Source organism: Podarcis pityusensis (assembly GCF_964106645.2).
Source record: "Podarcis pityusensis genome assembly, chromosome: 9".
Lineage (NCBI taxonomy): Eukaryota > Metazoa > Chordata > Lepidosauria > Squamata > Lacertidae > Podarcis > Podarcis pityusensis.
The window spans coordinates 2892249-2907297 of NC_138034.1; the positions used below are offsets into that span (position 1 = coordinate 2892249).

The following is a 15049-nucleotide window of genomic DNA, read 5'->3' on the forward strand; positions in this document are numbered from 1 at the left end:
GTTTTCTTTGTTGCTTGCTTTGTTTTTCTCTGAGGTGTGTGTATGTTACAGTTTTGGCAGGCTTTGCCAAGTTGATGCCCTCCTGATGGGACTTGTAGTCCAAAAACACATCGAGGGCAATAGCTTGGCAAAGGCTGAGCTTAGGTGTTGGGTGTATTGTGCTGCCTATACACAGTGGCGTAGCGTGGGTTGTCAGCACCCGGGGCAAGGCAAGTAATTTGCGCCCCCTAACCCGTGGATTTTAGCACTCGAGTGCGAGCGCGCGCCCCCCAGATGTTGCGCCCGGCCCCCCCTGCACCCCCCACGCTACGCCACTGGGGCTGGGGGCGAGCGAAGGAGCCAAGGACCCCCCCCAAAGGCTCAGCAGGAATTTATTAAATTTATTATTTGCGGAGCCCCCGCGGGGCCGAGGCAGCCGAAGCCCCCTCCCCTCGGGCGCCTCCCCGCCCCCTCCTCTCCTTGGGCTGTAGGTGGAGCTCCAGATCCGGGCTTGGCGAGCGCCTCTCCTCCTCCCGGCCGGGTCCGGGGGCTTCCAGCCGTGCTCCGTCCTCGCCCCCCCCGCTGAGACTTGCGCTGAGAGCCGGAGCCAGCGGCGCCCCCTTCTGCCGGGAGACCCTCGCCCGCCCGCCGGCTTCCTCTCGGAGGGTTTTGGGGAGCACAGGGCACGGCGAGGCCCCTCGGAGCTCTCCTCCCTCCCAGTCGGCAGAAGCAGCCGCCGCCTGTGGCTGGGCCGAGGGGATGGCGTCGGCGCCGGGGTGCGGAGGCTGCCTGTGCCCGGCCAGGCGTCGGTGGCGGCGTCGGCGCTGCTGCAGCGGCTGCTCCTCCTGCGAGCAGTGAGTGGAGCACAGCCGCAGCGGTGGCGGGGGCGCGCGCGCTAGGGCGCAAGGCTGGCGGTGGCGGCGGTGAGCCCAGCGGAGGAAGGAACTTGTCCCTTCCCTCTGGACTCGCGCCCCCCCAGATGTTGCGCCTGGTGCGGCCGGCACCCCTGGCACCCCCCACGCTACGCCACTGCCTATACATCAACAGAAAGCAAGTTAAGCTCCTAGGGTGACCAGGTAAAAAAGAAAGGAAAAAGGACCAGGCTCTTGTACCTTTTAGAAGTTGTGCAAAAGAGGGAATTTCTGCAGGCAAACTCAAACTGCATCTGATTAAATTTCATCTTCTGTAAACCTCTTAACGCTGCAGGAGCCCCATTCTCCTCCCTGCACCCCCAGCCAGCCTGTTCTTGCTTCCTACTAATCTGTAGACAACAGCACAATTTATTCCAAACTGGCTTCTCCTTGTGCCCTCCATCTTTCCCAGCATCAGGGTCTTTTCCAGGGAGTCTTCTCTTCTCGTGAGGTGGCCAAAGTATTGGAGCCTCAGCTTCAGGATCTGTCCTTCCAGTGAGCACTCAGGGCTGATTTCCTGAGGTGTGCCTGAGCTGAAATGGAGGGACGTAGAGTTGTGTGCGGGGTTTTTTTTTGGGGGGGGGAATTGAACACTAATGGAAGCTCCCCTTTTTGAATTAGCCAGGCAAGGGCCACAATGGTCCTAAGGATGGGTCATTGCTCTGTGCCAGAGGGCAAATGGGTGGGCCCCCTCCCTCACCTTCCTGGAAGCTAGAGTTGGGGTATGTGTGAGAGAGCTGGGTTAGAAGCAGGCAGAAGCCAGGAAGTCAGAGCCATGCCTGATTTCTGCTTGAACCCATGGCTAGGACAATGGAAGAAGCAAGACCTCTTGGGGTGTTAATGCTGTGAGCCCTTCCATCATTGGCTCAGGAAATAAACCGTATATCATAAAGACACCACAGTCTCTCTTGCTTCTCATTCCAAGGAAATTGGACCCTCTGTAAGCTCCTGGAGCCCCATACTACATATGCTAAAGTCACATGACTTCACCCTGGCCTTTTACACCCCTGAGGCATATTTTTAGGACCGCCCCCCCATCTTCTGATAGTTAATTGTTTTAAGATGTTAATCGGCAGAAGCTGGTTCATTTGGGCCAATGGGGCAGTGACCCACTAACCTTAGTCTGCCCTTAAGGAGCCCAAACTTTCCTCCTTTCTTACTTACAACCAGTCAAATGGCGTAGCCTTGGCAGTTAGCTTCCTCCACTTTCCTTAGTCTGTGTGTTGCCCTTGTAGAACTCAGCTGAGGGGAGCGGTGGGGGGGGGGGGACACACAATAATTAATTGGCTCCAGCTCCAACCCCTCGGCCTACCACCCTCCCCATCCCAATGGGGACCAGGCACCTCTGATTTCATGTTTGCATTTTTACATTGTTGTAATCTGCCCCAGAGCCTTATAGTGAAGGGCAAGTAAGCAACCCAATTTACCAGCCCCTCCATGTATCCCTATTTTCCAGGGACAGTCCTGGATTTTAAAAAGCCGTCTTGGTTTCTGATTTGATCCCAGAATGTACCATTTTTCCTTAGGACGTCCCTATTTTCATTGGAGAAATGTTGGAGGGTATGGTAGGACTTCCCTATTTTCATCTGAGGGTATGGAGTTATGCGACCCCCGAGCCAACAAGATAAGTAACTATGCAACCTTTAGAAGACTTTTAGAAGACATCTGAAGTATTTTCTCATGTTTAATGTTTTATTATGTTTTTATATTTGTTGGAAGCCACCTAGAGTGGCTGGGGCAACCCAGTCAGATGGGCAGGGGATATTATTATTATTATTATTATTATTATTATTATTATACTAATGGAATAGGATGTCCCTGTTTTCATCAGACACATGTTGGAGGGTATTAATTTACTAGTACTAAACACTACTGCATAGATGGGATAAAGCAGATCCTTTTGTCAAAATCTGAAGGAATATTGTGCTACAGGCTCCTTACCATGCAATCATATTTTTTAATCTATCACTTCCTTTTGTACATCTGTTTTAGAATACAGAAGGCCTAGCAATTTAAAACAATGTTTATTCTTTTGTGTTAACTTGGATAGATATTATTATAACTGTATGTATTTATGCATATATGTATGAATGCCTGTATAAAGACACACTATCAATGAAATGTTGTGAAAAAGAAAAAGAAAATCCAAACTTGATAAACAAAGGACCCACACATTATCTTCACTATGCTGCCTACTAAATTGCAACCAACTTGTTCAGAGGCTTGAAGCAGATTTCTGCTCCGAAGTGTGTCCCACTGAATTCAATGGGGCTTCTTGCTGGGTAATTGAGTATAGCATTGCAATAAGGCCAGCAGGCCAGAGACGTTCTCACTGGCCCCTGGCATGCAGCCTGACACATAAATAGCATCCAGTCATTGAATATTGCTGGCGGGGAGAAGAAAACTGCTTCTGATTAGACAGTAACAAGAAGTAGATTTTCTGATCAGGAGCTAGTGAGAACTTTGGATTTCTGCACAGAACCATCAATGGCCCACAGCCACTTTTAAACTGTCCATGATGTCGGTAACTACTGTTTTTTTTAATGCTCTTTTGCTAGCTAGCTTACTCCATGCTCCACTAGATGTGCTTTCGACATGAAAATGAGCTTTTTGATTGTGTGAGCTGGTCTGCAATGGATGCTTATTAGCTTCTTCAGTTTATATCCTGCACTGCAGCATTATCCAAGCATCAGAATCCATCATGAACTGTTCCGTCGTTGTTCCCGCGTCAACCCACGAGGAAGTGCAGCTTTGTATTGCCTCCGTGAGCGGACAATGGTAGTGAGGAGACAAGAGATTGGTGAAAGAAACAGATGGAAGAGTGTGAAGCAACAAAGAGTTTATTGTGAGCAGCACGACAAGCTGCGATCCTGGCAAACCAGCTGCCGAGCTACTGCCAAAGATTTGTAGACATAACGGCAGAGGAGACATTCTAAGGAGAAGTGAGGGGGACAATGGAATCTCTTCGCAGCTATTTATCGTAGACTTTCATAGCAGTGATTTGATTGGAAGGAGCTACAGGAGTTGTGCCAGGACAGCTTTGGAATGAAAGGGCAGGGAAACTTAGTATTTTAACGTTTTATCATCCCTGAGAGGCCTTCCTCTTTCCTTGCATCAGTTTCCTTAACGTGTGTTTCTTACACTTAACTGCTCATAGTGGGAGGTGTGAAATATATGTAATATTCAGAAGCTTGGGTGGTGCAGGATGGCATTGTGAGCTCCTGTGGGGTGATATTGGGGGGGGCCAAAGTTAGCTTCAAGAGAATCTTGGCTTTTGTTTAATATCGAATGTAATTCACACCTATTTTGGCCAAATTACATAGAGAAAATTAAGGTGCACCAGCAAAAACTTTTTTGGTTTCAAGGTTTTGAAAATTGAGGTGCGCATTAGATTTGATGGTGCATTAGATTCCCGTAAATGCGGTAATAAAAAGTTTCTGTCCCTTGAAGCTGCAAAGATAGTCTTGAAAGTGTGTTGGTGATTCTAGCTGAAATCAGAGCAGCTGAAGTTGCTGAAGTCTGTAGAGTTGTGTGTAATCCTGCAGGAAATGTTAACCAGGCTGTCAACCATGCATAGGTGTGTGTATAAACATCTGAAACAAGGGAGACTGAGAACTGTGACTTGCCCAACTCAGGACAGCAGATCTCTGCTTTGCCACCAGTGAGATCCAGCCTACAGTGGTACCTCAGGTTAAGAACTTAATTCGTTCTGGAGGTCTGTTCTTAACCTGAAACTGTTCTTAACCTGAGGTACCACTTTAGCTAATGGGGCCTCCCATTGCCGCTGCACGATTTCTGTTCTCATCCTGAAGCAAAGTTCTTAACCCAAGGTACTATTTCTGGGTTAGCGGAGTCTGTAACCTGAAGCGTCTGTAACCTGAGATACCACTGTACTTCAAAATCCCAGGGAGGAAACCAAATATTTATAACCAGGTACCTTCTAGCTCATATATTCTTGACAGCAGTGCTCCCCCCCCCAAAAAAATGTTTAGGGGCTATTCTCATTTTCCTACTCATATTGAAATACTGCCCCTCAATGAGGCCAAACTTAGATTCACAAAATGTTTAGGGGTATGTGTGCCCCTGCGTTCCCCCAGAAAAAAGCACTGCTTGACAGGAAGCTGTTGTCTACTGTGTTGCCTGATTCGACACCATATGTACTGGGATATTTTACGATTCCTTCTGGGTTTAGCTTGAAGGTGTCTGCCTGAGGACTGTATTCCCCCCAGCTGATTAGTTCAAACTCTTTGCTACAGGAAAAAGCACAGTTTGGCCAGCTGAAGTGTCTGCTGTCTCTGGAGTTGTCAAGGCAACAACTTTAGCATTTCCAAGGAATCTGTTGCAATAATCTTGGCCTCTGATCTTTTGACAGGCCTATAATGAAGGAGGAGTTTGTAAATGCTGACATAAACATTTTGAAAACCTAGAGAGGTGATTATTTAATGCTGTTTAGGAAGTCAGCCGATGCACAGTCAACAGAACAGTCTTCTGTGAAAATATTTACTCAAGCAAATTTCCTCAGGAGGAAACAAATGTCCGCTTTACAGTGGAACTTGACTATCAAGGGCTTTGTGTCACAAGGACTCTTCAAGTTCCTTTGCCTTTTTAGATGCCTGTAATGTACATTTTTCTGCATAACACAGAGCCAAGCCAAAAGGTTTCTCAGTCAATTTTCTCTTTTTCATAACCCAGTCTTTGCTTTCCAAATGACGTAGCTTCGTTTCTACGAAAAGAGATGCTGAGGCTATCTGGAACCTTTCTCCTCTGACCTGACAACCAGTCTCTGTACTTTCTCATTAGTGAGGGAAAGGACCCTGTGCCTGCTTAAAGGTACCTATTCTTCCTTTCTAAATTCCAAAGGAGAGCCTTGGCACTGCAAGCAGGTAGTCAAAGGATGAGGGGCTGGGGCACTTGTTTCATTCACTTGTTTTCTCCTGCTCTGAACCAATGGCTTCAAGTTACAAGAAAGAAGATTCTGACTTAACATTGGGAATAACTTTCTGACAGTAAGAGCTGTTTGGCAGTGGAACAGACTCCCTCAGGAGGTTGTGGACTCATCTTCTTTGGAGGTTTGTAAGCAGAGATCAGATGGCCATCTGTCATGGATGATTTAGTTGAGATTCCTGCATTTCAGGGGGTTGGACTACATGACTCTTGGGCACACTTCCAACTCTGCAATTCCAGAGGACTTTGGATGTTGGCCCTCTTCCTTACTCAGGCTGGGGCCTTAGGAGTGGCCTCTAAAGGACCATTCATGGAGGAAAGTTGGTTTGTAAATTACACCCGATCCCATGTTACTCTAAGATCCCTTTCCCTATTGTGTCAGCACAACAAGCCTGTGAGGTAAGTTGGGTTAAGCAATAATGAATGCCACAATGAGTTTCTCTCTTGTGTCCTATTCAGGCATCCCTATGAGGGTGGTGGGACTGAGAGAGAGGTTTACCCAAAAGATATCAGAACCTGGGAATGCTCATATAGAGAGGTACGGTCCTTCAGATGTCTGGACCTAAGCTGTATAGGGTTTTGTAAGTCAAAACCAGTGCTGTGAATCTTGCCCAGAAATGGAGTATTAGCCAGTGGAGCTATTGCAACAAGGCATTTCTGTTCTTCCTATAACTGGCTCCAGTCAGCAACCTGGCTGCAGCATCTCGGACCTGCTGAGGTTTCCAAAGGAAGTTCCATGTAAAGTGTGTTACAGTAATCCCAACACGATGCAACCAAGGTTGCTGGAATAGCTCAGTTGGAAGATCATGAGACTCTTAATCTCAGAGTCATAGGTTTGAGCCCCACATTGGACGAAAGATCCCTGTATTGCAGGGGGCTGGACTAGATGACCCTGGGGGTCAATTCCAGCGCTACAATTCTGTGATTCTATGGCATATATCAGTGTGGTCACATCAGACATCTCTAGGAACAGGTGCAGCTGGTGCACTAAGTTTTACTGTAAATGGGTAAATTCTCTCCAAGCCACCATGGAAACTTGGGTGTCTAGACTAAGCATTGAATCTCGGAGTACATGCAAGAGGAATAACCTGAGTTTTCAGGAGGAGAGGAACCCCATCCAGTAAGGGTTGAATCCCTGTTCTTTGATCTGCTTTTTGACTGATTAGGCGCACCCCTGTCTTGTCTGAATTCAGCTTCGATTTGTTCTCCACAATCCAGTCCATTACTGATGGATACTGGCTTAGCACAGAAACAGCCTCCTCAGATGCAGATGGAAAGAAGAGATAAAGTTGGGCACCAGCATATTGGTGGCCCCAGGCCCCAGCCAAAGTCCATCACTCTTTCCACCACTTTACAGCGCTTTGCTTGCCTAAGAGATTGTGAGCTGATTTTCTAGCAAGCATCTAGCGAGACTGTTTAGCGAGGTTTAAAAAGTGAGGGGGAGAAGATCAGTTCAACTGAGGATTCTTCCGCCACCCCAGTCCAATGGTGGCTGTAAAAAGAAACTGTGCTCCCCCCCCCCCCGCCCCTTGCACTGCACATTGTAAGTCAAAAACCCTTGTTCCACCGGGAAGGCCATTACTCCTGGAGCAATTTCCAATAGTAGCTGGAGTGCTCCAAATGTCCTCGGGGGGTGGAATCCATCACGCAGTGTGCTGAATCCCGTCAAGGAAGCCTGGGAGAAAGGGTCAAGTGGTCCGCTGCCATGCTGTTGGAGCTCATCAGAGACATATTTAATTTAATTAAGGTTGTCAGTGCTATTGATTTTGGCAGTTTCAATTACTGTGCTGTTACGGCTTCTGGATCTACTGATCTGTGATGAGCCATATCAGCACCAGCACACATGGAGGAAAAAGCCCTTTGTCTCCTTTAAAAGCTGACACATCTGCCATCGGCCATAACTTATTACTTTTATCCAGCCCAGCTCCTCTTCTGTTCCTCATAATTAATTTCTCATTAGACAGCTCTTTATTGTTTAATTTGTGCAGTTTATAATCAAATTGGGCACATTAATTGTCGCTGAATTTAAGGCTAATGAAAAATAAAGGTTTTCAATAACTTACTCTTCCATTATTCCAGACAAGATAAAGTAAAACACTTTAAGGATTGTCAGCTTTTTAAATTATAAATTAGGTTGTTTAAAGAGCATGGGCATTTAGGAAGCCGTTATCACACATTTAGTAATTATAAATCCTGGCCTCCAATACAATTATTGGGATTATATTTACAATTCCTCTTTGCTTCCCCCATCCCACAGTCTTGTTATTTAACTGTGTTACATCTTATTGCTGTTAGTCAAAAATAACTGAGTTCCGAGATAATGAAGGGTCTTTTACATGCATAATTGCACACCATAACTAACTCTGAATAAAGTTATGAAGTAATACTTGAAGTTACAAGCGAACAGCTGTAAACTAACACAAAGCATCTCAGATATGTGTTTTCTTTCTTTCAGATTCTGGAGGGTTCTGGAGGACTGAGTCCTTTCCGATGGAGATAGTTGGTGCTGTGTCATGGCCAAAATCCTGTGGCAGGAAAATTGGACTGCAGTCTCACCTTTGCCCTGAATTCAGTGAGTAGCTTTAGGCGGACCTTTTTTCTGTTAGTCTGTGGTATGACCACATCACATATGAACACATTAGGAGATCTGTGGTGAGGTGTCATCAATGCGCTAAGGATATCCAGCTTTATTTCTCTGCAATATCTGCGTCAGAAGAGGTCATGCCAGCCCTGGACTTGCAGTGGTGGGCTGGATAAGAGCCAGCAAACTGATGCTGAATCCTGACAAGCTAAAAGTGTTGACGGCTCCCATGCCTGAGAGCTGGTAAACAGTTTGCTTTGGATGGTGTCGTTCTCCCCCTGAAGGAGCAGCTTCATAGTCTGGGGGTCCTCTTGGATCTATCTCTGTCACTAGACAGGTGACCTTAATGACTACGAGTGCCTTTTATGAACTTCAGCTAGAAGGCAGGTTTGGCCATTTCTGGGCTGGATAGCCTGATCACTGATGTCCATGCACTGTTGGGCTGGACTACTGCAATGCACTCTTTGTGGAGCTGCCCCTGAGATTGGCCTGGAAGCTGCAGCTAGTGCATTGGGGAGAAATAGTGCCACCAATATCCAGCAGCTTCTGAAAGAACTTCACTAGCTGCCAATTAGCTGCCAGGCTAAGCTCAAGGTGTAGAACATTTCCACCCACTATTGTGATCGAAACAATAACTGGGAGCCACAGCAATAAAGTATTGCTGGGAAAATTAGATTTCCCTACCGCAAAAATGCTTAAAGAAAGATACTTGGATCCCGAGTTTGAAAGAACTCCCTCCCCTGCAATTTATTCTTCAGATGACTTTTGCTCTGTCCATGTGTTTCACCAGGAGCTAAAAGATATGTTTTTGTTGCCTCCCCTCTGCTCACTGCCAATGCCTCTATTAATTGGTTTCAAATGCTGGCAGGCCTGTGAAACATGGCCTTGTGAGTCTAGTTCCTTATATGATTTTTATTAAAATTCACTTTGTGTCCAAAGCACATGAGATTTACAGCTGAAAGTAATAGATTGATTCTTACTAAGGCATAAATCTGCTAACGGTTTATGGAGGCTTGTTGATATTAGAAGGTTGGTGAAAGTCACTGCAATCGTCCAGCCGAAGAGCCGTCTGTTATTGCCCTTAATGCATTTGCTTAATTGGATAAATTGTACACGGCTTCTGAAAATACAAACAGAGGTGTGGGAGGTGGAGATACTCTGCTTGGTGCAGTTTCTCCTTCCACACCCTTCCCCTCAAAAAATTGAAAATGAAGAGGAGGCGGAAGGGAACAAGAGAGCCAGCCCTGCAGTTTGCTACCTTGCACTTGAAGCAATTTGTTTTCCTGCAGCCATGGAGAAGCCCTACCTTGCCTCTGGGAAGGAAGGAAGGAAGGAAAGGGGACAGAAGCCTTTGGGGAAAACTTTAAACTAAAGCCACTAGCGGTTGATGAATGGGGAAGGCAGAAAGGTAGCAAATGTATGGATTTAGGGTTGCTGTTGGTAATTTTTTCAACGACTATGAAGAACATAAGAAACAGGAGGGGTTCAGGGGAAAATATGAGTTTTAGTCTTGGATATACAGTGGTACCTTGGTTTGCATATGTCTTGGTTTGCATACATTTTGGATTACAAACACATCAAACCCTGAAGTGCATGTCCTGGTTTGCAACCTTTTTTTGGATTATAACCCTTTTTTTTTTGGATCACGAACACATTTTTTTTGGAGGCCCCATTGGCGAAAGTGCGCCTTGGGTTACAACCTGTTTTGGTTTACAAATGGACCTCTGGAACAGATCATGGTTGTAAACCAAGGTACCACTGTATTCAGCTTGAGATGATGAAGAAGCACTGAAGGGGGAAGATCAGAGAGACTCTTGGAAATGGAGGACTGGGGCAAGGCAAGAGAAGAGTTGGATGTCACAGGCTGTGATGAGATTAGACAGTAGGAAATGGACAGAACGAAAATCACAGAGGATCAAAGAGAGAGAGGGAAAGTGAGGAAGGACTCCCCATGAGGAGAAACTGAAAGAATGATTGGGCAGCTAGGAAGCAAACTGTGATGGACAGCTGAAGCAGTCCCTGGGAGTCAGTGATTGTGCTTAGTAATTCTTTTTCTGAAAAGGGGGCGGTAGGCCAAAAAAGTTTGGGAACGTCTGAGAGAGCAGCAGGGAGAAAATAATTAGAGAGCGGGTTCTGATCTATGTGCAACATCCACTCTGAGGAAAATATCTACAGGTAGAAAAGTGTCTCTGACCTTAGATAGAAACCCAGTGTTTAGTGTCATGTGAGAGTATTAAGCCAGGAGTTAACTGGACGGCTGGGTTTGAGCAAGGAGAAGTAGAGCTGGGAGGATACAGTCTACTTGGGTCTCACTTCAGTCAGAAGGGGAGAGATCTTCTAGAAAGAGAAGAATCGAAATCCAGTCAAGAGGAGTGTGGTGACCCCGTGGCTGTGTTGTTATTGTGCTGCTATAAGTACCTCTGGAGTGTGACTGCTAGAAGGTTGGGAAACTGACAGAAAGTGCTACCTTGGTTAAGAACCAAAGTATTAAGCTGTAACACTTATGCAACAATTAAGTTAAGGAACTGAAGTGAAATAACTTGAAATAAGCTAAGCATTTACCAACTAGTCTAGAAACCTGTAATCTCTAACTGAAGAGTAATAACTAAAAATAAGCAACTGAAAATTAAAAGAAGCAAGCTGTGTGTTTACTACCTTGTTTAGAAGCCTGTAACATCCACTGGTTTTAGTATGATTATTAATAAGTTAACTGTTTCCTAAAAGAAGTTGATCTCTTGACAAATCATTTGCTTGACCAACTTTGTCCTATATGAAAAATCTTTCTTATTTGTTCAACTTCTGCATGAGTCTCCAAGCATCAAAGTTTTACCTCATTCAAAACCCATAACCTGTGGTGCATATAGAGGGTCTACAGAGGGGGAACCTACTGAAGATGCAACTCCAGAGGTGGAGGGCATAAGGGGAATCAAGCAAGGAATAAACTGTATTGAAGGCAGCAGAGAAGTCAAGGAGGATGAGGACTGAGCAGAGACATTTGGATTGATGTGTGCGAAGATCATCAGAGATTTGGGGGAGGGTAGCTTCAGTGCCATGGTGAGTGGAGGGTGGAAGGCAGATTGGAGGGGGGCAAGAGCATAGCTAGAGGCGAGAAAGGTCTCCTCTAGATGACCTGTTTATTCAGCATTCATCCAGATTTGTTTGCATGAAGTTTACATGGTGGTTAGACTAAGCCTGGTCTTTTCTGACAATGAACATTCATTCTGCATTCATCCTGTTTTGCTTTCAGGGTGTTTACATGTCTTCCCATGAGTTCTCCCACATGAAGTCGTCGCCCCCCCCCCCGTTATATTGGAACAAATGTAGCATCACTCTCAGTGCCAGCATGCTGAGCACTGATTTGCACATCTCTATGGAGGACTAAGTTTCCATTTTACAATGCCAGTCTTTCCTGACGACATGTCAGACTGATCCAGTAACCAGTTGCATTAGTAACCTGATACTCGCTTAAGTTTATAACTGGTAATTTGGGCCAACAGCAATGCGCTGAGCCACGTAACATCTGCAGGCATTAAGTATCACAAAACTTTACAGTGCTGATTGCAAATATTGTCAGCCATTCAAAATATTTTATAGTCACACATATGTTCCAAAAGCCATTCCAGTAGCTCTGTCTTTGATCTACTTCAGAGCCTGTCTCTAAATAGGATCCTTGTAATAGCACAGGGTGCCATTTTCTAGAAATTAAGTACTTAGGGAACAGATCCTTTTCATTGACTAATGGCTTGTGGGCCAGATGCTGATCCAGTTACCAGTTTTAGAGTGGTGTAATTTATCCTGACCTGCAGCTGAATAAGGGAAGCACTTCAGACATTCGTACATATCAAAGACAAAAAGTTAAAACTCCCATAATTGTCATGTCCCCTGCACCCCCCCCTTCTAGGCCTCTTATGTAATTCATCCAAGGTTAGTCCTTTACAGCCAGTTATTTTAAATGGGGAAAATTATTGGAAAGGTGTTGCCCAGTGTATATATGGGCATAGCCCATATAACTGATAGATTAAGAAGAGATTGTGGATGGTTCAAAATTCTGAACCCAAGTTTTATGTTACTCTGCTACTGGAAGCTCCCTTTGTCAGAAATAGTGCTGACATTTTTACAAAGGGGAAACATGGCCATGGCAGGTCTCATCTCAAGACTTATACGCCTTGAACCCCAATATTCACTGAGAACCTGGGAGATAAAAAGTGATCCTGACAAAACAATGGATAACCTTGTTGGATGCTGAGGCTCTGGCGAAGGCAAGTGATAGCACCTAGTGGGGAGGGCAGAGTTTGCTTCATCTGCATGGCTGTAAGGCCAGTAACAAGCTCTTATCAAGCCAGCTGGAAAACTGATTAGCCCTTGATTCTGGATTCTCAGTCTGAGATCTAATGCCTTTCCCCTGAGATACTTAGAAGGAGGCTAAACCTTCTAGATCCCCTTAAATGTCTCAGGCTTTGAGATGTGGCCAAGCTGTGAACCCTGCTCCTAAGTAAGAATTTGTAGGATTGCGGTCTTAGTATGTTATAGTTTTATATCTTTATATATTGCAAAATTCTTTCAGAGCCAATTTGGACATGTTGTAAAAGGCTTAAGTTCTGAAACTGAATGAATGAATTTTCACAGAATCAAGCCTATTGTGCTAGATTAGTGGTTGTTGGCAAGGAAAGGTGAGAATGATTTCATAGGTACTTGGCTAGCTGTGTTTCCATTTACTGTCTTGGCCTTGAAGATGGAGACCAGTAATGTGGTCAAAGGCCTTTGGTGACTCACTAAGCAGAATGCAGGCAATTCATGACCTGCAGTTGTACCTGAAAGAAATATTCTATTACATGCACATGATTCACTTTTGGATGTTTCCAATTAAGTGCAACCATGATGCCTCCTGAACCTTGAAAGGTTCTGGGCAAATTCTGTCAGGCTGTGTGTTGGTGGTTCATTTCTCTGCACTATTTCCTGCAGTAATGACAAACTGGACATGCTGAAATTCTTGTTTTCAGCCCAAGACAAGTTGAATTTGGAGACTAAATCAAGAGGCAAGATTGCTGCAGTTGCAGGAGTCCAGGGGAAATGAGAGAGAAAGAAGAGGAGCCATCATATATTTCCAGAAGAGGCAAGTGCCGAGCATGTAAGCCAGGCACCAATCTCACCCTCCTAACAGACTTTTTACTAGGGACCAAAGGTTCTACCGTTGTCCTATTCCTTAACTACTCCAAAGGTTCCCGATCTTTCCACTCTTACCTCTTTCACTGATTGGCTGTTTCTTTTAAGTTCCACTAGAACTCACCTCCAAGAGTGCATAAATGATTTGGATGAAGGAATTGAGGTGATGGTCATCTACTTTGCAGATAACACCAAACTGGGTAGGGCAGAAGACCGAACCAGGATTCAAGATGACCTTAACAGATTGAAAAACTGGGCCGAAACTAACAAAATGAATTTCAATATGGACAAATGTAAGGTTCTACACTTAGACAGGAAGAACCAGCTGCACAGATATAAGATGGGGGACACCTGGCTTGCCAGCAGGATCTAGGGGTCTTAGTAGACCACAAGCTTACTGAGTCAACAGTGTGATGCAGCAGCAAAAAACCTTATGCTGTTAGGCTACATCAACACAAGTATAGTGTTCAGATCAAGGGAAGTCACTCTATTCTTTCTTGGTCAGGCTCAGAACACACCTGGAGTACGGCATCCTGTTACGGGCACCACAATTTTTATTCAAAATAAACTGCAAAAGAAATGCCATTGGTTTATGTGAATATAATTGCTCATCAGCAATGCATAAATATTGCACATTCATCTTAAGTGTTGACGTGTCCCCAAATTGTATGTTTTCTTCACAGATGCAACTACAGAACACAGTGGTAAAAGGGCAAAGCCCAGAGCAAGTGTCTTTGATTCATGGTATTAACAGCTACTGCTTTTGTTTACAGACATACTGTATTGCCTTCAAGTTTCACAAATGTTCTAGCAGACAAGGCCAACACAAATCAGCCTCCAGCTGTGTTGGAAAGACAAATCAAGGATTAAAAGTGCATTACTCAAATAGGCAAGTACAGCTACAGGATAATCAATGAATGTGTGGGCTCAAAACTGATGCAGTTTAGTGGATCATTCAAGAAAGTTGGTGAATCCACATAGTACAGGCTAAGTGAATAAGGGACGGAACACAAATCCATCCAAAACCTAACATTCAAGAATATGAAGTATTCATTCATTCTCTCTCTCTCTCTCTCTCTCTCTCTCTCTCTCTCACACACACACACACACACACACTGCCAATGTGATGTAGTGGTTATTGTGGGAGACCATGTTTCAAATCCCACTCAACCATGAAGTTCATCTGGGGCCAATTATTGGTTATCAGGTAACCTGCCATTATGACTACAAAATGGGGGAACATATGTTGCCCTACGCTCCAGGGACTAGAGGTGGAATATAAGTGAAACAAACAAACAAACAAACAAACAAACAAACAAACAAACACACAAAGGCAGACTTTCCCCACTTTCACACTGAATCACACCACCTTTTCTCTTTCTGATCTGAATTCCCACCTTCCCCAACTGTTCTTTCATTCTTTTTTCCTTTGCTTCTGTATCTCACTTACCTTCTTTCTTTCCTCCTTTCC

The 15049-nt window shown here is 44.9% G+C and overlaps 1 long non-coding RNA gene across 1 annotated transcript; it reads left to right on the plus strand.

Annotated features, from left to right (window-relative positions):
- The first annotated feature begins 6212 nt into the window (after nt 1-6212).
- Nucleotides 6213-14258, plus strand: LOC308485701. Its single transcript, XR_013990689.1, has 3 exons — nt 6213-6372; nt 8290-8406; nt 13416-14258. It is a non-coding gene; the product is annotated as an uncharacterized lncRNA (long non-coding RNA).
- Nucleotides 14259-15049: the final 791 nt, after the last annotated feature.